Here is a 25,921-nt window from a genome sequence, read left to right on the forward strand (position 1 = left end):
CTGACTGAGACAGTAATATTCTACCCTGCCATTTACCAAGTTGGGATAACAGCACAGATAAAAGCAGCTGCAAAGTTAACAGGAAACAATATTTCTCCTAAGTTATGCTGCAGTAAAGTTCATAATGAACTCCCTTCCGTGAATGACTACTGCTTTCTTATTCCCTGAGAAACTTTGCCCTCTAAAATGATGGACTATTGGGAACATTGCTCTTTGAAGTCATATCAATAAGAATGAAGCATTCCACTTGACTGAAGGATACAAGTCACTTTGTGACAGAAGCTACCTTGATTTACAATCCAGGTGCAGGACTTCAGATAAGGGATTTCTGTACACAATATCTATTCTACATCAATCTTGACTTCACCGTCCAGACCTGATAAGAAGCTCTTCACAGATTCCTATCTTCTTTGAACCTGTTAAACACACCATTTTGTTTAAATTTCACCTAAATTCCAAACTTGCTCCAAATCCTATAGTACCCTCACCTCTTCCTTTGTTTGGTGAGAAGCCTTAAGGTTCCTCTCGTATATGGTCTCCCTCATGGCAACAAGCCAGTAAACCAGGGGTGGTCTTTGGTTGATTGGGTTAGGACAACACTTTCAAAGAAAACTGGAGGCCTTGGTCCACCAAAGCAAGAGAATAAATCAAGAACAAAGTTCAGTGGAATGCAGGAAATAGGATGCAACACAGGCAGAAAGGAAAGGAGAATCCCCAAGATAAGAGTGAAGGGAGATCACAGGAAAAAGACAAACAGGTAAGAAAGAGGAACCAGGAGGCTCCAAGAAAGACTTCTTTGAAAGGTGAAATTGAGTGGGAGGAGATACAGACAATTGGAGAATAGTTGGGAGTCAGTTAGTAATAGGTAGAAGAGAAAAGGCATTTCAAGGAAGCAAAAGTATCATAGTGGCTCATCTAATAGCATTACATTGTCAAAATTATGTATATTCTGAATACTTCTTAACCAAAATTAGTTATATGGGAAAATGGGGGAGGGAGGGTGAGTGTGTGGAGGAGCTAAGGCCTCCTAATCCATTATTGGAAATCAAGAGATAATACTACAAAGTAAAAAACCAAGTAGTCACAATATGAATATGTTACTTAGAGATCTGGAAAGAGGTCATTGACAAAATACCAGGTACAAGATTTGAAAGTAGTTGCTCCTGGGTAGGGAGAAATGGAGAGTATAAGGTAGAGTCTGCTGTTTTTAACAAGCACCATAAATATTTTTCTCTAAATTATGTGCAAGTACAATTTTTAAAATGAAAACAAGAAAATCTTGAACCTAACTGCTTATTAGTTGTGAGGGGTTAAGTGAAGTTATTCTAAGGTTTTTGTATTAATTGATTAATTTTCATTGTTAAATTGGATATTCATGTTAAAAAAATTTAGGCTAAATATTAATAGACTAAAGCAGAGTGTATAATTTCCAAATAAGAAGAGAGAAAAAAGAAGGAATAAGAGGGGGAAAAAGATTCAAACAATCCAAAAGAAGACAATGAAGGAGAAACATAAATAAGAGACTTAGAAAAATCTGTACAGATAAAAATGTCAAAATCTGAAAGAAATGAATCCATTATATCATAATCACAATCAATGTGAATGGAATAAATTCTCTGGTTAAAAGTTAGTCTGTTAGTCTCCCCCTGAGTACCTCTTTGTTGCTCAGATGTGGCCCTCTCTCTCTAACTAAGCCACCTCGGCAGGTGAACTCACTGCCCTCCCCCCTACGTGGGACCCGACTCCCAGGGGTGTAAATCTCCCTGACAACGCAGGATATGACTCCTGGGGATGAATCTGGACTTGGCATTGTAGGATTGAGAATATCTTCTTGACCAAAAGGGGGATGCAAAATTGGATGAAATACTTCCAGTGACTGAGAGATTTCAAGTGGAGTCGAGAGGTCACTATGGTGGACATTCTTATGCACTATATAGATAATACCTCTTAGGTTTTAATGTATTGGAATAGCTAGAAGTAAATACCTGAAACTACCAAACTCCAACCCAGTAGTCTGGACTCCTGAAGATGCTTACATAATAATGTAGATTACAGTGTGATTGTGAAGGCCTTGTCGATCACACTCCCTTTGTCTAGTGTGTAGATGGATGCGTAGAAAAGTGGGGACAAAAACTAAATGACAAATAGGGTGGGATGGGGGGATGATTTGGGTGTTCTTTTTTTACTTTTGTTTTTTATTCTTTTTCTGATTCTTTCTGATGTAAGGAAAATGTTCAGAAATAGATTGAGGTGATGAATGCATAACTATATGATCATACTGTGAACAGTTGACTGTATACCATGGATGATTGTATGGTATGTGAATATATTTCAATAAAACTGAATTAAAAAAAAAGTTAGTCTGTTAGATTAACTAACATAAGCTTACGCTGATTACAAGTGGCATACCTAAAACATGAGAAATAGAAACATTAAAAATTTAAAGATATGGGAAAATACATATGCCAGGCAAATACTTACCTAAGGAAAGGTGTTGTAGTGATAGTAATGTGATGGTTAATTTCATGTGTAAAGTTGGCTAGGTTATGGTGTCCAGTTATTTTATCAAGCACTGGCCAGCTTGCTGCTGTAACTGTATGTCATAGATGGGTTTTGCATCTATTATTAGTTGATTGCATCTATAATAAACAAAGGAGATTGCCTTCAACAATGTGGGGAGTCTCCTCATCCAATCTGTTGGAAGTCTTAAAAGCCATAATTGAGGATTTCAAAGGTCAGAAGAATTTCTGCATCAATTTCAGCATTGGTTCTTGCTGGAATTTGGAGCCAGCCAGTTTCCCCTGGGGAATTCAGACTAAGAACTTCAGCATCAACTTTATCGGAGTTTCCAGTTTGTGACTTGCCCTCAGGAGTTCAGACTCACCAGCCCCCACAGATAAATTTCTTTATTTCATGTGATTCTGTTTTTATTTTTTTTTTTCTGGAGAACCCTGACAGGCAATTAATATCAGATTAAAAAAAAAAACAAAAAAAAAACACTTAAGACTAAAAGTATTGACTAGAGATTTTTTTTAAAAAGTTACTACATAGATAAAAGTTTCTATTCACCAGGAAGACATAATAATTATGAGCCTGTATGTTACCTAATAATATAATTTCAAGTTTATAAAGAAAAAAATTGACAGAACTCCCAGGGGAAACTCATAAATCCACCATAACTGCGGGGAATTTTAACATATTTCCCTCATGTAGTTGATGAGCAAGTAAACAACAACAAAATTTCAGTAAGAACACAGGAGATTTGAACAACACAATTAAAATCTTTTATCTAATGGAATTATATAAAACCCTGCAGCCAATAACTGGAGCATACATGTAGACATGTCTATTGCTTCCTTCAATTTAGCCAGTGTTTGTCTCATGTACTTTGGAGCTCCCTGATTGGGTGCATTAACATCTATGATTGTTATTTCTTCTTAGTGAATTGTCCCTTTTATTACTATATAGTGTCCTTCTTTGTCTCTTATGACATGTTTGCATTTAAAGTCTATTTTGTCTGATATTAGTAAAGCTACCCCTGCTTTCTTTTGTTTGCAGCTTGCATAGAATTTTTTTCCCATCCTTTCACTTTCAGTCTCTTTCTGTCACAGGGTCTAAGATGAGTTTCTTGTAAACAAGATACTGATGGGTCATACTTTTTAATCCATTCTACCAGTCTGTATCTTTTAATTGGAGAGCTTAATCCATTCACGTTTGTTCTGGTTTGCTAGAGCTGCCATTATGCAAAATACCAGAAATGGATTGGCTTTTAAAAAGGGGGTTTATTTGGTTACAAATTTACACTCCAAAGGCCATGAAAATGTCCAGACTAAGGCATCAACGTGAGTATACCTTCACTGAAGAATGGTTGATGCCATCCAGAACACCTCTATCAACTGGGAAGGCATGTGGCTGGTGTCTGCTGTTCTCTGCTCCCAGGTTGTGTTTCAGAATGGCGTTCTCCAAAACGTCTCTGGGCTTGTCTGTCTTAGCTGCTCTTGGGGTATTTTGTGCTCTCTTAACTTCTCTAGAGCAAACTCTTGGCTCAAAGCATCTCCAAATGTCCTTCTGTCCTCATGGCCAAGCATCTCTAAGCTTCAGCAAGCAAGTGTCCGGGCCTGTATGGCTCTTTTTAAAGGACTCCAGTAAACTAATCAAGACCTACACATAATGGGAGGAGTCAAATCTCCAAGGAAACATTCAATTAAGAGGTCACATCCTAATCAGAAAGATTAGTAAATCTGCCTCTACAAGATTGGATTAAAGAATATGACTTTTGTAGGGACATAACACATCCAAACCAGCACAGCATTCAAAATTATTACTGTGAAAGTAGTTCTTGAAATAGCCATCTTATCCCTTGGCTTTTAGTTGTCAGATCTACTTTTTTCCCTCCCTCTCTTTTTTTCCTTTAAGTTACCCTTACTAATACACTTCAGTTCTGTGCCATTCTCCAGACCTCTCTCTCCTTTCTTTTTTTCTCAGCCAGTAAAACTCCCTTTAGTATTTCCTGCAGGGCAGGTCTCTTGTTAACAAATTCTCTTGGCCTTTGTCTGTGAAAATTTTAAACTCTCCCTCATTTTGAAGGAGAGCTTTGCTGGGTAAAGAATTGGCTGGCAATTTTTCTCTTTCAGAATCTTAAATATGTCATACCACTGCCCTCTTGCCTCCATGATGCCCGCTGAGTGGTCAGTACTTAGTCTTATGTGGTTTCCCTTGTGTGTGGTGAATCGCTTCTCTCTTGCTGCTTTCAGAATTTTCTCATTCTCTTCAACATTTGACAATCTGATCAGTGTAGGTCCCAGAGTAGGCTTATTCGGCTTTATTCTATTTGGAGTTCATTGGGCATCTTTGATTTGCATATTCATGTCATTTAGAAGGGTTGGGAAGTTTTCCCCAACTATGTCTTGAAACACTCTTCCTTGCCCTTTATTCTTCTTTTCTCCTTCTGGGACACCAGTGATTCTTATACTGTGCACTTCATGTTGCTCATTATTTCCCTGAGATCCATTTTGAATTTTTCAGATTTTTTCACCATTTGTTCTTCTAGATGTTCACATCCTCAAGTTCACTTATCCTTTCTTCTGCCTCTTCAAATCTGCTATTGTGTGTATCTAGTATATTTTTAATTTGATCAACAATATCTTTTATTTCCATAATATCTGCTATTTTTAAAATTTACTTTCAAATTCTTCTTTGTGCTCTTCTAGAGTTTTCTTGATGTCCTTTATGTCTTTAGCCATCTCGCTGAAGTTGTTTTGGAGATTTGTATGTACTTCTTTTCTGGCCTTTTAATTTGTTTGTTTGGCTTGTCCATGTCTTCTAGATTCTTCAAGTACTTTATGATTTTTTGTTGGCTTCAGGGCATTTGCTTGTCTTGATAAGGTTATTCCGGGAAACGCAGGATTATTTGAGCATTTATATGTAATTTGGCAGAGCTACAGCTTGCTGGAGTGCAGTTTCCCCATCCTGTCAGCAGGTGGCGCTCTTGCCCCACCTTTTACTCTCAAGTCAGCCTTCCCTCAACTTCTATACACTGGGCAAAGTCCAGACTAGGAGGGGAACCAATCAGTTCACCAGTTCTCTGTGTGCACTGGGGACTGTCTGCCCTGGGGGTGCAAGTGGACCCTGTGCAGTTCAGCAGAGAGTCCTTTCAAGGGCACCCTCCAGATCAAATGTGCCCCGTTCCCTGCCTGCCATGGGCCCCTGAGCCTCTGGGGTGTGGAAGGGGCTCCTGATGCTTCGGTATGGCACCCTCTCTTCTCCCCACTTCCTGCCAGTGCATCCCCTGGACTTCTTGCGGGGAGAGTAAATGCTGCCCCCCAGGTTCCCTCCTGGGAGCTCCTGGCTGTATGGCTGTGGTGGATCTTCTCCTCAGCTAACTGCCAAGGTAGTGCACCGGAGTGGAGAGCTATTGCTCACTCCCTTGCCCAGTGGCCATCTTGCTGCTGCCGATCCTAGGAAGCAGTCCCAGCCAAACAAACTCACCCCATCCCTCGAGGTACCATCTCTCCACATTTTTGTCCAGTCCCCACCACATACTGTAGGAGTCTGTCTATGGCCAGTTACACCCTGAAACCACACTCCTGGGTGTTCTTCGTCCCCTCTCTAGTTTCTTTCACAGAAGTCCACTGCCCCATTTTATCTTAGGAACAGAACTCCACTTTTATTCCATGTCGCAGTACACTGCTCAAAGACTGCATTTTCCACTTTTTACAGTTAAGTGTGATCATGTGATTAGATTATGATTATGTATGTAAGCATGAAAGAGATATGAGTGCAATTTGCTGGGTGGGTCAAGCAGGAAAGCTTCTTAAAGGGGGTCAGATAGCTGGCATGTGTCTTTTTAAATCTTTTGATTCTTTTTGCCCTTCTCCCTTCTTCCTGTTTTTTGTCTAGGACACAGACATGAGGGCTGGAGGATCTCTGGCAGCCTTCTTGTGATTTTGAGGCAAATGAATGGATGTCACAGGCTGAGGAGGATAGAACAGAAAAGTATGAGAAGCCAGGAACTTGATGAGTTCCCAGGGACACTATATCAGCCCTGGGCTGCCTACATCCAGATTTCATTACCTTGAGAGAAAAATAAACTTCCATCTTGTTTCTCTATTATTTCCAGTCTCTGTTCCTAGAAGATAAATAAAAGTCAAAATTGATAATTAATTGGTACTATAAATAGGGTACTGAACAGTAACAGAATCTAAAATGTAACATTGGCTTAGGAAAAGTGGTTGGGCATTTGTTAGAAAGCATACACCACTGCAGGCTGGAAAGCTACTAACTCTGGTATTTGCAAATCACTTAGTAAAATAGTTATCCATTGTACCTTAGAAAGCAGTTAGGAAAAGTTTTGTTTTGTGCTGACTCCATTATGACACTTTTAACAAAGTCCTAACTGAGATTTGAAATCAGACTTGTGTCAGTCTATAAAAATAAAAATATGGAAAACCACTTGTGGTAGATTGAGTTATGTTTTTTTTCCCCAGGGGGGAAAAACAAAAACATGTTCTTAATCTTAATCCATTCCTGTGGGTATGAATCTATTGGAAGTAGACCTTTTGAAGATGTTATTTATAGTCAAAATGTAGCCAACTGGCTGTAGCCATTTTCTTAGGCTCCAGCCCACCTGCACACGGCTGGACAATAAAACTCCTTTTGTTCAAGTTTTCGTCTCTTCTCTTCTCAATTGAAAAACCTAACATATTGGTGCCTGTGCTGGTTTGGATGTATTATGTCCCCCCATACGCCATGTTCTTTGATGCATTGTGGGGGCAAATGTATTTAGTCTTGATTAGGTTGTTTCCATGCAGATGTGACCCACCCAACTGTGAGTGACACCTTTGGTTAGGGTGTGACCTCTGAATGTTTCCATGGAGGTGTGGCCCTGCCCATTCAACATGGGCCTTGATTAGTTCACTGGAGTCTTATAAAGGGGCTCACAAACAGAAGGACTTCAGAGCAGCTGCAGCTAAGAGAGGACAAAAAGCCCAAGAGCAACATTTTGGAGAACGCCATTTTGAAACACCATCTGGGAGCAAGCAGACGCCAGCCATGTGCCTTCTCAGCTAACAGAGGTTTTCCAGATGCCAATGGCCTTTTTCTAGTGAAGGTACCTGATTGTTGATGGCTTACCTTGGACACTTTATGGCATTCAGAATGTAACTTTGTAACCAAATAAACCCCCTTTATAAAAGCCAATCCATCTCTGGTGTTTTGCAAATGGCAGCATTAGCAAACCGGAACAGTGCCAAAACCCGGGATCAAGAAAAGGGACGAAATCTCTATCAGATGGGTCAGAACCCACTTGCCTGACTCCAACACACACCACCGGCAAATCGCCTCAGGGTAAGGAGAAAGCACCTTCTCTCTCTCTGGCACTCTCTTTCTGTGTTGCCTGGGACTATATTCATAGGAATCCTAGGGCTAGGTGAGAGTTGCTACTGCTGGGTCCTGGACCCTAGGGGTGAAGAGGATGGTGGAACACCACTATCCACTCCTCCATCACTGCACTGGAGCTTGGAAACTCTCAAGGGGGGATGCACTCTTTGTTCCTAAGCTTGAGAGCTAGGATTTCTCCTTAACCTATAAACCTCAAAGAACTCTGCCTCAGGATAGATCTAAAACCTGAGAAGCTCATTTTCTATTGTAATTCTGCCTGGCCACAATATCCACCTGGCCAGAAAATGGAACCCTTGACTCCCAAAGTCTTTTAACCTTAACAATTATTGTCAGCATCTCAGCAAGTGGAGTGAAATCCCACATGCCTAGGGCTTCTTCAACCTGCACAGGTGCCCCTCCTCTCTCCCCCTCTCTCTGCCCCTTTCTCTGCCAAACTTGTCCACTCATCAAATCCTTCTCCTTCTCCTCCCAACTCTTCCTTCAGTCCTGCTGAAAACCTTCTTCTCATTTCTCCTCCTCCTCCTCCTTACACGGCCCCTCCCGGCCAAGCTGAAATTGCTGTTAAACCACGGCCAGTGAACAAGCCTCCCCCATCTCTAAATTCCACCTCAGAGTCTCAACCTTCCTTTCCTTCCCCACAAAGGACCCACTCCTCTCGACCTCAGTCTATGTTCTCCTTGCGAGAAGTGTCTGGACCAGAGGGTCCCATCCACGTCCATGTTCCCTTCTCTCCCTCTGTCTCACCTTTCTCAAATTAAACAGTGCCTAAACTCATACGCTAAAAAAAAAAAAAAAAAAAAAAAACTGCCCCTTTTTCTCTGCTGTCTCAGAAACGCCCTCCTGCACTATGCTAATCTCTAGCCTGACAAGCCTGAAGCTACCCTACTCCTAAATATACAATTTGTCAATTACTAACAAAGGCCTTTATAAAAACCCTCAAATCCTGTCTGCTTTGCAAACAGTAAAGTCACTCACAGGTCCCCCTCACACACATACACCAACCCCCCCCCAAAAAAAAAATCTAGCCAACTGAATTAGGATGGGTCTTAATCGTATTTACTGGAGGCCTTATAGAAGAAAGTCACAGGGATGAACCATGTGCCAGTTTGAATATATTGTGTCCCCCAAATGCCATTATCTTTGATGTAATCTTGTGTGGGCAGATGTTATCAGTGTTAATTAGATTGTAATTCTTTGAGTGTTTCTGTGGAGATGTGCCCCACTCAGCTGTGGGTGATGACTCTGATTGGATAATTTCCCTGGAAGCGTGGCCGCACCCATTTAGGGTGGGCCTTGATCAGTGGAGCCATATAAATAAGCTGACAAACAGAAGGAATTCAGTGCAGCTGTGAGTGACATTTTGAAGAGGAGTTACAGCCAAGAGGGACACTTTGAAGAAAGCACAGGAGCTGCAGATGAGAAACAGTTCGAAGACAGCCATTGAAAGCAGACTCTTGCTCTGGAGAAGCTGAGAGAGGACAAATATCCCAAGTGCAACTAAAGGGTGACATTTTTGAGGAACTGCAGCCTAGAGAGGAACATCCTGGGAGAAAGCCATTTTGAAACCAGAACTTTGGAACAGATGCCAGCCACGTGCTTTCCCAGCTAACAGAGGTTTTCCGGACACCATTGGCCATCCTCCAGTGAAGGTACCCGATTGCTGATGTGTTACCTTGGACACTTTGTGGCCTTAAGACTGTAACTGTAACCAAATAAACCCCTTTTTATAAAAGCCAATTCATCTCTGGTGTTTTGCATTCCGGCAGCATTAGCAAACTAGAACAAACCATAAGCTGGAAGTCACCAGAACCTGGAAGAAAAAGGAGAGGATGTTGCCATGTGATGGAAAAACCAAGGGAACCAAGGGTTTCCAGCCAATTAGAACACTACCAACCTCGCAAGCAAACAAGCCTTCTAGCCTCTGAAATTGAGCCAACAAAGCCAATCCATTATGGGTTTTGTCAGTTTTGTCATAGCTAAGGAAAGCACTTTCTGCTTAGGGTACACAAAAAAAAAAAAAAAAAAAAGAAAAAAAAAGAAAATCAGGAATAGAAAAGTTGCCTGAGTCTCACTATTTGGAGGCTTTATGGATTAAAAAAGTCAAAAGCTTCTAACCCCAGACTGAAGCAGTTAAGAATGGTAGCTGCTAAATAGCCACCCTCACGGAAGATAATGCTGTGACCCCAAATCATTTTCAAGGACCCTGTTAAGAATTCTGTGCCTTACAATGGTGCAAGACATCCATCAAAGATAAGATTAACGGTATTATATTCCCCTTCAAGCCATCATTAATACACAAAATATGAGAGTTTTTAGGCTTCATATGACTTGTAAGATCTTGGCAGTGGTGAATCATGCTTAATAATTGACAGGAAACCTACCAATTATTCTGAAAACTACATTAAAAGACAAAGAAACAAACACATATACCTGGCCTATAACAGCCTATGACTGTAACTCCCTAAGACATTCTGGGTCCCAAACCCAACCCTCTGAAAGTAGCTGCCAAAGCTGTGTAGCCCCCAAAGAGAACATTAACCACAGTGCCCTCCTCAGATGTGGCTTGAAGGATGATGAAAAAGGAGCAGTCACCACAAGGGCAGACCCAGGGACCATGGAGAACAATGGGGGCTTCCCCAGAGGGCAGAACCTGAAGAAGCTAGAGAGACCAACCAAGGAACTTAGTCCTTCATCGGGGTAGGTAGTCCTCACCCCCTAGATTTGATATATGATGTTGTTCTGGTCATCTATTGCTGTGTAAAAACATAACACCCCAAATCATAGTGACTTAAAATAAGAAATATTTAATTTCTATCATAGTTTCTGTGAGTACAAAAGACTTGGCTAGACATTCTGGCTCAGAGTGTCTCATGCGGTTATAGACAGACAGTAGCTGAAGCTGGAGCAGCTAGGGACTTACTAGGCATTCCCCCCCCCCCCATTCATGTATTCTCAGGGATTCTCTATGCAGTTATCTGTGGGGGGATATTTGAGGGCATAGGAGACTCACAGGGTCCTCCACATTGTAGTTTTCTGATGTTTACAATGCCATCTCCAGCTGACCTTTTGCATAGTACATTGAGCTTCTGGCTCACAAAGTATCTTACCATTGAGGTCTTCTTGCCCCTGTTGGTACCTGTGCTGGTTTGAATGTATTATGTCCCCCAAAACGCCATGTTCTTTGATGCAATCTTGTGGGGGAAGACGTATTAGTGTTGACTAGATTGGAATTCTTTGATTGTTTCCATGGAGATGTGACTCAGTCAACTGTCAGTGAAACATTTGATTGGATAATTTCCATGGAGTTGTTACCCCAGCCATTCAGTGTGGGTGTTAATTGGATCACTAGAGTTGCATAAAGGAGTTCACAGACAGAGGACCTCAGAGCAACTGAGAGTGACATTTTGGAGGACCTGAAGCTTACAGAGACATTTTGGAGAACACAATCCAGGAGCAAGCAGATGCCTAGAGAGGAACGTCGTGGAAGAAATCCATTTTGAAACCAGAACTCCAGAGCAGACACCAGCCACGTGCCTTCTGAGCTAACAGAGGTTTTCCAGACGCCAATGGCCATCCTTCAGTGAAAGTACCCTGTGTTGATGCCTTACCTTGGACACTTTATGGCCTTCAGATTGTAACTTTGTGAACAAATAAACCCCCTTTATAAAAGCCAATCCATTTCTAGCATTTTGCATAACGGCAGCATTAGCAAACCAGAACAGAACCCCTGCCCCTGCAGGGTCCCATCCAGATGGCCCAATCCTGGGTACTTTCCACAGTGTCTTCTCGGTCCATGGGAAAGTCCCATATTTCTGCCATGCCAGATGCTGATAGTGCAGCCTTCTCCATAGTACTGCCATCCCATGTCCTGGCTCCAGCCAACCGCCCACATGTCCCACATACCAAGCCATTCAGCAGGCACTCATATCTATATTTATATACATCTCCCACATGCCAGGAACTCATGTTAAATTCTTCCAGAACTCTCTCACACTGCATTGCTTGTGCTTGCTCTTTGGCAGCATTTGGACAACAGTTTCACCACCTGGAAAACATCCAGCCAAGGAATGAGGTGCACATATCTGTTTCTTGCAGGCACTCCCAGTCTGTATGAGTTGATCTCTTGTTGCTCTCCTTACTTGTTTTTGTGGCTTCCCCTCACCTCCCTAAGAATGGGGAGGGGGAATAACAAGGCACCCCAGAACAGACTGACAGCTCTATCTCTACAACTCTCATCATTCCTTTGTCAAATTTCTAATCTTTTATCTATACTTGAGGTAATGATAGAAGCTATCACTGTTAGAGGAGTTACGCTCTCTTCTGTATGTAAAAAAACAAAGTCTTTCTTCACGATGTGGGGCTACTTAGATGCTATTCTTCTCTTCCTGAAGACTCAGCTCGAACTACAGGACAGCAGGAAAAATCCTTTTCAAAATCATGTAATATATTCACTGCTGCATTTTTTAAAATACATTTTTGTTGTGAAATTTAGGATATATACAGAACAATGATAACTTTCAAAATATGATTTAACAAGGAGTTAGAGACAAATTTCAAAGAATGTTATGGGTTACAGTGCACTACTGCATTTAATTTTCACAATGCACCCTGTGAGTTAGAGAGATGAGATAATTAAGACTTAAGGATGTTAAAGAACTTCTAGTTAATTATAGTGGATTGAGCACACATATTTATCTCTATTCCCCACCCCTGAGAACTCTCATAAAATGGTAGTAAAGAACTAAAAAAGCATAAAAGCACAAGGATAAAGAGAGGAAGGCTAGAGCAAATGAGAGAGAATTTCAAAAAATAGAAAGCCATCTATGTGAGGCAACTGACGTAAGTTTGAAGATTTTCCACTCTACTTGTGAGGTGGTGAGTGGAAATCTAAAAAGGAGCAAAATAACTGGCGTCTTGGAACCCAGAAAGGCTTACACAAATTAAAAGCTCTTAGTCCTCTAAAAGCAGGGGCAGGAGGAATGAAAAATTCTGCTTTGGGCATAATGAATATCCAAGAGAAAAGGACTTCAAGAGCAAAAAACTGGTCCCTCCCTCCCTCACCCATGGTGAGGTCCACCAGATGACAATCTCCTCCTGCTTCACAGAGACTCCTATCAGTTCTTTCATACCTTATCCTTAGTAGGAACAGATGGACAAAAATCATCTGATTGTTGAAGCCAGCCTGAAGTCAAAAAATAGAAAAAGTAAAAGAGCCTTGGGGTAACTGAGATAATGATAATGCATTTAATATCTTCTGAGAATTAAGAGAAGGTCTTACACCCATGATACAAGAAGAGGATTTTTTTTAAGGAAAATTTGACAATAACAAAGATTTCTTGGAAATATAAAGTATGAAAGTAGAAATAACGTTTAATAAAAGGGTTCTAAGGTAAAGTTGAGGAAATATCCCAGATTGTAGAATAATAAGACAAAGAAATGGAAAATAGGAAATAAAAAAAAAAGAAAATTAGAGGTTCAATCCAGGAGATAGAATATCTGACTAACAGGAGCCCCAGAAAGAGAGAAAATATAAGTAGTTGGAAGAAAACTATTAGAAAAATAATTCAATAACATTTACAAAACTGAAGGACATCTATTTCCAGATTGATAGGGCTTATTAAATGCCCAACATGATAAATCTTTTTCATAAAAGGGCCATCATGAAATTTCAGAGTAGTATCAAGAGGAACTTCTAAAGGCTCCCAGAGAAAAAATCAGGCCACATACAAAGGATATTCAGTTGCATACTTAAAATGGCACTAGATTTCTTAATAATACCCCTGAAAACTAGAAAACAATAGGGCAATACATTCAAGTTTTTAAATAAAAAATATTTTTAATCTAGAATTTTATACTCTGCCAAACTATCAATCAAGTGTAATGTGGGAGAATAAAGACATTTTCAGGATAGAAAGACACAAAAAACATACCTTTGGTGTTCCCTTTCTCAGAAAGGTACTAGATGATACATTCCACTCAAACAAAAGGTGAAACAAAGAAAAATGAAAATATGGGATCCAAGAAATAGGTGAACCACACAGAAGAGAAACAAAGGACATTCCCAGGATGAACAGGGGCCAGAACAATAGCTTTACAGCAGGCCTAGAGCAACAATCCAGACTGCAGCAGAGCTCAGGAGGGTCATTGACCAATTCGAATGGAGAGTTACACTTCTCACAAAGGGAATGAAAACAAAACAAAGCCAAAAAAAAAAAAAAAAAAGACAATTATAAATTCCAGGAAAAACAAAAAATGCATAAGAAAGCAAATATAATCACAATATTCATGTGGCTTAGTTATGAGCAAGACTTACATAGTCATAATCATATAAATAATAGATAATAATTTAACCAAAAATTATGATCTACTATTGGGAAGATGGAGTAAGAAGTATAGATAATGGCTAAAATCAAAATATTAAGAAATAGCCATATAAGTATATTATTTAGTAACAAGGAAGTAAATACAGGAAGTAATCGCTAAAGGCTTGAAATTGTTTGCTTCTGGGAGTAGAACTCAAGAGGGCAGAGGGCTTGGAAAGGGGCCCACCAATATTTATTATAAGCCTTTGACTTTTAAAACTATATATATTAATTTGTAAAAAATAAAAATTACAACAAATAAGAAGAAAGCAGTGCATATGGATTACTACCACTTGTGTTTATAAAAGAAGGAATATGCTTATTTATGCAAAGAATATTTTGAAAAGGATAAATGAGAAACCAGAAAAGTAATAGACTTTAGAGAGGGGAACAGTTGGTGAACAGAAGTGGGAAGGAGACATACTTTTCCCTTTCTACCCTTTTTGTCTTTTTGTGGCCATTTGTACTATATTTTGTATTTTTCTTTCAAAATAAATAAAATACTTTTAATTACATATATTTATTTTTAAAAGAGAGGTAAAGGTAAAATGATTTGTCAAAAGCTTTATAAGTCTCTAAGTCACAACTTCAGCCAAGGCATGTCTGACATCAACATAGCCCTTGGTGTGTAGTGTGACTTCTGATGTAGAGAAAATCCCGCTCAGTCTTTAAGACTGAGGGGCCCATTGAAAACTACATGCAGGATGTTGAGGGAATGAACTACCATCCCTCCTCTTCCTTTCCCTTTCAGGCCAAGGCTAAATCTTAGCTCTAGAAAGTCTTAACAACCCTCACTCATCTCAGGCAATCACTTACATCCTCAACTCCTACAACATCCATTTTTCCACTCAAATGACACTTAACCCCAAACTGTTTAAATTGTTAGGCTTTTCATATATTTGTTCAGTTGTATTGTAAGCTTCTCCAGGGCATGGATAAACCTTGGGAGAGCATGAACGTTGTCATCAGACTTGTGTTTGCATACCAGTTCCACCAACTTACTGGGCACATGACATCTCTCTACACTTCAGTTTCTTCTTCCAGAACATGGAGACCATAACAATTCCCACCTCATCAGGTTTCTGCGAGAATTAAATGAGAACGTGAATACGTATCTTGCATCACGCATGGCGCATGGTAAGTATTTGCGCTGCACACTGTGATCCCCTTTCAGGAATGAAGGACTTACTTCCCCAGCTGCTGCAAGTACAGCTGAGCAGACCACCCTCAGCTGTAACACGGGGACTGCTTCAGCTGAAGCGTGCCACCTTGCCCCAAGTCACCCCTCTTCCCTGGAGGACCGAATCTGATGATTTGACATTGGGGTATTAAAGGCCAGTCACCTCTCCCTCAATTTGGGACAGCTCCGAAGGGCATTCTCAACCTCAGAACTACTTGAAGGGTTGGCTGAGGACTCCCTCAAGCCTGCATGACAGCTCAACTTCTACATCTGCCCAATCCTGTTTTCTTCTTTTTCCTTCCACAGATATTCACTACAAGAGCATTCCCAAGAAATTATGCCTGTGGATAAGGGTTGAGTGAAATTGAAATTTAACATGAGCCTGGCTTAAAATATTCCAGGGTTGGAGTGTAAAGTGGCACACACTATCTGGAAAGCATTTTAGCAACACGTACTTCAAAAAAAAATCTTTAACACGTTCCTGCTCTTTGACCCAGTACTACCACTTCTAGAAATTTGCCCTAAAGAGAAAATCAGGGAAATACAAAGATGTACACACACAAATGTCTATTGAAGTGCTTTTATAATAACAAAAAATTGTGAATAATCTCAATACTCACAAAGAGAGGTTAAGTAAACTGTGGTACAACCACATTATCAGGTCATTAAGAATGTTCCAGTCTGCTAATGCTGCCATTTTGCAAGACACCAGAAATGGATTGGCTTTTATGAAGGTTTATTTAGTTACAAAGTTACAGTCTTAAGGCCATAAAGTGTCCAAGGTAAGACATCAACAATAGGGTACCTTCACTGGAGAAAGGCCATTGATATCTGGAAAACCTCTGTTAGCTGGAAGGCACGTGGCTGGCGTCTGCTTGCTACCAGGTTGCATTTCAAAATGGCTTCCTCCTGGGACATTTCTCTCTGGGCGTCTGGGGGTAGTCTCTCAGCTTCTCCCAGGCAAACTCTGGAGTAGCAAAAGTCTACTTTAATGGTCATCTTCAAAATGTCTCTTTCGGCTGCAGCAGCGAGCTCCTTCTATCTGAGCTCTTACAGGGCTCCAGTGATTTAATTAAAACCCACACTGAATGGGTGGAGCCATACCTCCATGGAAATAATCCAATCAGGGTTACCGCCTGCAGTGGGGTGGATCACATCTTCATAGAAACAACCCAATCCACAGGTTCCAACCTAATCAAGACTAAATACATTGGCCCCCACAAGATTGCATCAAAGATCATGGTGTTTGGGGGGACATAATACATCCAAACTAGCACAGTAGATAAACAGGATAAATGTCACTGATTGAGAACTTACTGTGTCTCAGGCACTGTTCAAAGCCATTTTTATACATATTACTCTTTTTTAAAAGGCAGCTTTATTAAGATATATTCATATACCATACAATCCATCCAAACTGTACAATAATGGCTTTTAGTATAATCACAGAGTTGTGCATTCAGTACCACAATCAATTTTAGAACATTTTCTTTACTCCAAAAAGAAAAACTCCATACCCTTTAGCAGTCACCTCTCAAAAAATACACCTCAAGTCACCTCATGTAAAAAATACAGCATTCCCCAAAAAACCCCTGTTGTTGATGTTTTGCATTGGTGTGGTAACTCTGCTATAATTGATGAAAATATTAAAATATATAAAATAGTTTGCATAAGGTGTATTTTCCCATATACCACCCTATAAACACCTTGTAATAGTGATATACATTTGTTATAATTCATAAAAGAGCATTCTTATATTTGTACAACTACAGTCATCATCCACAACAGGGTTCTCTATGTTATACAGTCCATATTTTAGCCTCTAACTTTCCTTCTAGTAACACACACAATCCAAAAGTTTCCCTTCAACTACACTCACATACATAATTCAGAGCTGTTAATTGCACTCATGATAATGTGCAGTCATCACCACCACCCATTTTCAAACCTTTACAATCAAACTAAAAAGAAATTCTGTACCAATTAAATATTGGCTCCCCATTATCTACCCCCAATCTATCCCCTAGTGACCTATATTCTACATTCTAACTCTATGAGATTGTTTATTAGAATTAGTTCATATCAGTGAGATGATACAATATTTGTCCTTATGTGTCTGACTTATTTCACTCAGCATAATATCCTCAAGGTTCATCCATGTTGTTGCATAACCCAGAACTTCATTCCTTCTTACAGCTGAATAATATTCCATTGTATGTATATACTACATTTGTTTATTGATTCATTGGTTGATAGACACTTGGGTTGCTTCCATCTTTTGGCAATTGTGAATAATACTGCTATGAACATCAGTGTGCAAATGTCTGTTTGCATCCCTGCTTTCTGTTCTTCTGGGTATATACCTAGTAACAAAATTGCCAGACCATATGATAATTCTATACTTAGCTTCCTAAGAAATTACCAAACTGTCTTCCACAGCAGCTACACCGTTCTACAATCCCATCAACAATGCATGAGTGTTCCTATTTCTCCACATCATCTCCAACACTTGTAGTTTTCTGTGTTTCTTTTTTTAAAATAGTGGCCATTCTAGTATGTGTGAAGTGATATCTCATTGTGGTTTTGATTTGCATTTCCCTAATAGGTAGTGATGTTGAGCATCTTTTCTTGTGTCTTTTGGCTATTTGTGTTTCCTCTTTGGAGAAATGTCTATTCAAGTCTTTTGCCCATTTTAAAATTCGGTTGTCTTTTCACTGTTGAGTTGTAGGGTTTCTTTATATATTCCAGATATTAAATCCTTATCAGAAATGTGGTTTCCAAATACTTTCTCCCATTGAGTAGGCTGCCTTTTCACTTTCCTGACAAAATCCTTTGAAGCTGAAAAGTTTCTAATTTTGAGGAGGTCACATTTATCTACTGTTTCTTTTGTTGCTTGTGCTTCGGGTATAAAGTCTAAGAAACTATTGCCTACCACAAGATCTTGAAGATGATTCTCTGCATTTTCTTCTAGGAGTTTTATGGTTCTGCTTCTTATATTTAGGTCTTTGATCCATTTTGAGTTGGTTTTTTAAATTCGTGCCCCATGGTAGCCAAAAAGAAAATATCAGAAAAACATGCACAAAAGGAAATGAGAAGGGAATCCCCAAAGGATGGCCTACAAAAAGTCAACTAAATACAAAAATGGAAGTAATGGAAGAATTGGGGGACAAAAAAAGGTGTAAGACATCAAAGACCAAAGAGAAAATGGCAGAATTAAGTCCTCCATTATCAGTAGTTACTTTAAATGCAAATGGGTTAAACTCTCCAGTCTAAAGGAAGAGATTGGAAGAATGAATAAAAAAGAATGACCCAAGTATATGCTGTTTACAAGAAACTCAACTTTAATTCAAAGATGCAAGTAGGTTGAAAGTGAAAGGATAGAAAATATAACATGCAAATAATAACCAAAGGAGAGTAGGTGTGGTTATACTAACATCAGACAAAACAGACCTTAAGTTAAAAAGTCAAAAGGGGGAGTCGGGCAAGATGGCGGCATAGAGAGGAGTGGAAGCTAAGTAGTCCCCCTGGAACAACTACAAAAAACCAGAAACAACTAGTAAATAATCCAGAATAACTGCGGGGGGACAAACGAGACCATCCATTCATCATACACCAACCTGAATTGGGAGGAATGCCCGAGAACACAGCATAAAATCTGTAAGTAAAACCTGCGGAACCAGGTCGGGAGACCCCCTCCCCCATAGCCCGAGCTGTGGAGCCGCGTGGTGCCAGAGAGAAGCTCTCTCCCAGCAAGTGAATACAGCTCAGCTGAGCTCCAACTGGGGTTTTAAGTAGCGAGTGTGAACTGCTCACTACAGGTACGCAGCCCCAAAAAACAGACAGAGGCTTTAGGTGACGACTGACCTGGGAGAGCCGGAGGGTCGCCTTGGACTGGGTCTGAAGGGGACTACCTGTTTCTTTTTTGGCTCAGTGGAGAAAGCCCCAGTCATTTTCAGTTTCCAGGGCTGTGACTCTGGGAAGGGTGGAGACACCACAAGCAGAGAGCGAGACCATTGAAATGCTAATGACCTCCACCTGAGGGGTCTCTCTTCTCTAGGAGGAAAGGGGTGGGGCCCTTTCCATTCAGAACCAGACCCCAGAGCCTGGGGGAACACGGCCATACCTCCTCACACCAGTCAAGAATTACAGGCTAACAGGCGTCACCTGCTAGGCAGAAAAGCACAGTGACCCGAGGCATCAAAGGGTGGAGCAATTTTCTAAGACACACCCTCAGGGAAACCAGATACTGAATATTTCTTCCCTCTGGGACCTGAGCCTGTTCTGGTCTTGGAAAACCTGATTTGGATAACCAAGGAAACTATGCCTAGACAACAGAAAATTACAACCTACGCTAAGAAAAACAAAGTTATGGCCCAGTCAAAGGAACAAACGTACACTTCAACTGAGATACAGGAATTTAAACAACTAATGCTAAATAAATTCAAAAAGTTAGAGAAGATATTGCAAAAGAGATAGAGGCTGTAAAGGAAGCACTGGACATGTATACGGCAGAAATCAAAAGTTCAAAAAACCTGCTAGTAGAATCTATGGAAATGAAAGGCACAACACAAGAGATGAAAGACACAATGGAAACATACAACAGCAGATCTCAAGAGGCAGAAGAAAACACTCAGGAACTGGAGAACAAAACACCTGAAAGCCTACACGCAAAGGAGCAGATGGAGAAAAGAATGAAAAAATATGAGCAACGTCTCCGGGAACTCAAGGATGAAACAAAGTACAATAATGTACGTATCATTGGTGTCCCAGAAGGAGAAGAGAAGGGAAAGGGGGCAGAAGCAATAATAGAGGAAATAATCAATGAAAATTTCCCATCTCTTATGAAAGACATAAAATTACAGATCCAAGAAGCGCAGCGTACTCCAAACAGAAGAGATATGAATAGGCCTACGCCAAGACACTTAATAATCAGATTATCAAATGTCAAAGACAAAGAGAGAATCCTGAAAGCAGCAAGAGAAAAGCAATCCATTACATACAAAGGAAGCTTCATAAGACTATGTGCGGATCTCTCAGCAGAAACCATGGAGGCAAGAAGGAAGTGGTGTGATATATTTAAGATACTGAAAGAGAAAAACCACCAACCAAGAATCCTGTATCCAGCAAAGCTGTCCTTCAAATATGAGGGAGAGCTCAAAATATTTTCTGACAAACAGACAATGAGAGACTTTGTGAACAAGACACCTGCCCTACAGGAAATACTAAAGGGAGCACTACAGGGTGATAGAAGACAGGAGTGCATGGTTTGGAACACAATTTTGGGAGATGGTAGCACAACAATGTAAGTACACTGAACAAAGGTAACTATGCATACGGTTGAGAGAGAAAGATGGGGAGCATGTGAGACACCACAAGAAAGGAGGAAAGATAACGACTGGGACTGTGTAACTTGGTGAAATCTAGAGTATTCAACAATTGTGATAAAATGTACAAATATGTTCTTTTACGAGGGAGAACAAGCAAATGTCAACCTTGCAAGGTGTTAAAAATGGGGAGGCATTGGGGGAGGGATGCAATCAGCATAAACTAGAGACTGTAACTAATAGAATCATTGTATTATGTTTCCTTTAATGTAACAAAGGTGATATACCAAGGTGAATGCAGATAAGAGGGGGGGATAGGGGAGGCATGTTAGACACTTGACATTGGTGGTATTGTCTGATTCTTTATTCTACTTTGATTTAAGGTTATTTTTCCTTTTGCTGCTTCCTAGCTGTCATTTTTTTTTTTTTGTTTCCTCTTTCTTTTCCCTCTCTACCTTCTTTGACTCTCCCTCCTGCCTTGTGGAAGAAATGTAGATGCTCTTGCTTAGTATGAGCAGAATGTTCAGTTAGGATGAACTTAAATGTTTGGAAATGAACAGAGGTGTTGGTAGCAAGATGTGAGAATAACTAACAGTGCTGAATGGTGTGTGAATGAGGTGGAAAGGGGAAGCTCAGAGTCATATATGTCACCAGAAGGAAAGTTGGAGGTCAAAAGATGGAAATGTATAAAAGTGAATCCTATGGTGGGCAATGTCCATGATCAACTGTACAAATACTAGAAATCACTTCATGAACCAGAACAAATGTATGACAATACAATTAGAAGTTAATAATAGAGGGGCATATAGGGAAGAACTATATACCTATTACAAACTATATACTACAGTTAGTAGTAGTTCAACATTTTTTCATAAACAGTAACAAACGTACTATATCAATACTAGGAGTCAACAATTGAGGGGGATTGGTTAGGGATAGGGGAGGTTTAGAGTTTCCTTTTCTTTTTTTCTTTTTTCTTCTTTCACTTTATTTCTTGTCTGGAGTAATGAAAAGTTTCTAAAAATTGAACAACAATTAAGTGTGATGGATGCACAGCTGTATGAGGGTACCCAGGGGCAAGTGATTGTACACTTTGGATCTTTGGATAATTGTATGGTATCTGAACAATCTCAATAAAATGAAAAAAAAAAATCAATAGCAAAAAAAAAAAAAAGTCAAAAGGGGCTTTCACAGGATAATATCTCTACTGGGGAATCTAATAATGAGGATGCTGACTCCTCCTCTCTATGCTGCTCTCATATTTTCTGTTCTAATAGTAAAGAACCAGTTATTCCTTCTGATATAGAAGCATATTTAACAGAACTTTTACCTAAAAACACTCAAGTACAATTTCCAAATGATAAAAAGTGGAAAGGCCTTACTATAATTACTGGAACAGACATTTAATACTATTCAAGTCCCATATTAGAAGACTATATTGAAGGAGAAGCTAAACAGTTAAAAGAACTGTGAATATTTTCAAGAAAGCAGAAAGGCCCTCTCAACCTTCTTAGATATAGATAACATGTAATCCCCAGTCCTCTGTGAAAACAGGATGGGCTGCAGCTGTTACTTTAATCATAGAGAAGTCGTAAATAATGTAGCAAAGTTGAACACAATCCTAATCAAATGTATGTTTATTGATATGATGTAATTGCTAAACTTATCAATAGAATAAAATAAAAAAACTATATTAACAAGTTAGAGACAAGTAATAGTAATCTCTTTTCTAATTTTTAGGTTTTATACAAGTAAAACTATGCTATGTTGCTCTTACAGAAATCATAACTTAACTAATAAAAATTTTATCAGTAGAGTTTTACAGGCATTCAAGGCTAAGTCTCTGATAATGTGGATACTTTCCTTTGATCTTGAACCACTCATGGATTGAGATGCTTCGCTTTGTAAAACATTCATGTTCATGAAGCATCATTTAATGTAAAAATAGAATATGATTTGATTGAATGTAAATCAAAAGTGCTATAAGTTCTTTGTAACTGAGACAAGGGGGAGCTCTCTGATCTTATGTCCAGCTTTGTCTGGAAGAACAGAGGATCTCAGGCTTGATAATGTATCAATTAATTTTTGTATTATAAATTTGTTTCTTTTACCTTAAGTGCTCCTTTAGTAAAAATATGTTAAAAGTGAATTCTTGTCTGGAGTGCTCTTTTAAACTATTGTCTGTCCCTATACTCTTAATCGAGTGGAAGGTTACTTGATGAAGCCCAAACCAATAGAATCACCACCCGATTAGGCTCAGGCCTTTTCTAATGGAGATCGTAGGTTTGAGGTATAAAGAGAGGAACCATGACAGGGCAAACTACACATTCTTGAAGGGGTCAATTCATCCAGAAGATATAACAATTATAACCACATACGCACATGACAACAGAGCCCCAAAATACATGAAGCAAACAATAACAACTCTGAAGGGAGAAATAGATGGTTCTACATTAATAGTAAGAGACTTCAACACTCCACTTTCAATAATGGATAGAACATCTAGACAGATGATCAGTAAGTAGATAGAGGATTTTAACAATACTATAAACCAACCAGACCTCACAGACACATATAGAAAACTTCAGCCAACAACAGCAGAATACACAATCTTTTCTAGTGCACATGGATCATTCTCTAGGGTAGACAATACGTTAGGTCACAAAACAATTCTCAATACATTTTAAAAGATTGAAATCATCCAAAGAATCTTCTCTGATCACAATAGAATGAAGCTAGAAATCATTAACAGTGAACTGTATAATTCACAAACGTGGAAATTAAACAGTACACTCTTAAACAACCAATGGGTCAAAGAGGAAATCACAGGGGAAATTAGGAAATATCTTCAAATGAATGAAAATGAAAACACAACATGCCAAAATGTATAGTATGTAGCAAAGGCAGTGCTCTGAGGGAAATTTATAGCTGTAAATTCTTACATCAAAAAAGAAGAAATTGTACCCGGCCAGCGCGCGCGCGCCTCCTACCTTCCCTCACCCTGCCGAGGAGGCTGCACCATGGGGGCGCCCTTTCCCCACTGCGACCTGTCACCCACCTCATCTTTGACATAGGTGGCCTCCGTCTGGATACCGAACGGCTCTATTCAGTGGTGTTTCAAGGAATATGTGGTCGCTATGACAGTCAATACACCTGGGATGTAAAATTCCTCGTGATGGGGAAGTCGGTGTTAGAAGCAGCACAGGTGATAATCGAAGTCTTGCAACTTCCAATGACCAAAGAGGAGCCGGTGGAAGTGAGACAAATGAAGCTAAATCAGCTGTTCCCCAAGGCTGCCCTGTTGCCAAGTGTGGAGAAACTCACCATCACCTACCAAAACACAACATACCTTTTGCTCTTGCTACCAGCTCAGGGTCCGCCTCGTTTGAAAAGAAAACAAGTAGACACAAAGAGTTTATCAGTTTGTTTCACCATATCGTTTGGGAGATGTTCCTGAAGTGACGAGTGGTAAACCCGATCCTGCCATGTTTAACTTGAGCCAAGCGATTTTCTCCCGCCCCGGCGGAGAGGTGCCTTGTGTTGCAAGACGCCCCCAATCGGGTGGAAGCGGCCCTGGCAGCTGTGTTGCAGGCGGTCATGGTCCCCGACGGGAACTTACACCGTGACTTGATGCGAAAGGCCACCGTCGTGCTCAGCTCCCTGCAGGACTTCCAGCCGCAACTGTTCCGTTTGCCGCTCTGTGAGTGACAGGGTCACCGCCGCCGCCCTCCGCGCCCTCCGAGCGCTCTGTCCTGTCCGGTACAGCCGAGGAAGTGATGAAAGCTCCCGGAACGCAACCTACCCAGCCTTCCCTGCCTTCTCTGAACCCACCCTGTCCCCTTGCCCCAGGAGCTGTCCAAGTCCTTGGGAAGGTTACCTTCCTGGCCGGGCTGGCCTGGCCCACTCTCTAAAGGGTTGGTAAACCCTCACTTGACAGTTGAGGGAAGCAAAGGAGAGACAGCCCCAGAAATTAAGATCAGTCTTGAATCGCCATTGGAATAATCAAACTGATTCCACTGTGCTAAAGTGAATATACACACGAACATATTCATATCTACATACAAATGTGTATATATATGCATTCTTATATGTGCATATATCTGTGTGTATATGTATTGTTATATATATGTATATTTATAATTTACTTTTCCAAGACTAAATGAAATTATATTTGCATTCAATTATTTTCTTTTTAGTTTGTTAAACACTGGCTGGAAAATGTAAAATACGTATATATATTTATATGCTTTTACGTGTATATATATGTATATGTACTTATGTATGTATATATTATACACTGCTTCATTCTCCTCAGCAACTGAGAAAAATGAGATGGTAATTCTACTGAAAAAGTCACGTTATTGATGACACCTAAGAAATCATTTTCCTTATTAGCAAAAATTAAAATTCTTTTTTGCTCCCTCAAAATGTGTTTTGGACCTTTACTCAGAGACTAACTCTGAGTCTATCCTCAATACTTTTAGTCTGAATATAACTCTAGCATATGCCTTGTATCAACACCCTTGCCAAGTAAACATACTTGAGAATGTTTACTACCTCAGAAAAATTATTTTCCTCTTTTAAGAACATTGGTTTCCTAACATGTTCTTTGGTAGAAATGTGTTTTCTTTCAGAATGAACACTTGGTAAAACCAAGCAACAATTTATTCATATTGAGAGTTGAGTGGTTAACCCCTTCTTGTCGATTTGCTCAGCCTTTGGGATTTGTCTCTAATATGTCAGGGGAAAAAGCAAAGACAGAGGGATTTCAGGGTGTTCATCTGGGCCACCCCTCTAGTGTTCTGGCGTGTATTCTAAGTTATAGAAACTGTAGTGGCTCATGTGCTTGTCTGTCCAGCAAACTCATTTCAGGTTTCTTACAGTCAGTGCTCATGCCTGCTCTTTGAATTGTCCTTCAAACCAGTTGCAGTATCTTATCAGTCCCCTCACTTATTTTGTGAAATAAAATCTTTGACACACGTTCTTGTTAAAAAATAAATAAATTACAATAAACACATTTATATAATAAAAATAAAAAATATTTCAAATCAGTAGCCTAAACCTCACACCTGGAGGAACTAGATAAAGAAGAGCAAACTAAACTCAAAGTTAGCAAAAGGAAGGAAATAATAAAGATTAGAGTGGAGATCAATTAA

General features: G+C 39.8%; 1 pseudogene; it reads left to right on the forward strand.

The window, feature by feature from the left end:
• Positions 1 to 10,513: 10,513 nt before the first annotated feature.
• On the forward strand, positions 10,514 to 24,473 carry LOC119513049 (annotated as a pseudogene).
• The last annotated feature ends 1,448 nt before the right edge of the window (positions 24,474 to 25,921 follow it).

Source organism: Choloepus didactylus, chromosome 2 (assembly GCF_015220235.1).
Source record: "Choloepus didactylus isolate mChoDid1 chromosome 2, mChoDid1.pri, whole genome shotgun sequence".
Taxonomy (NCBI): domain Eukaryota; kingdom Metazoa; phylum Chordata; class Mammalia; order Pilosa; family Megalonychidae; genus Choloepus; species Choloepus didactylus.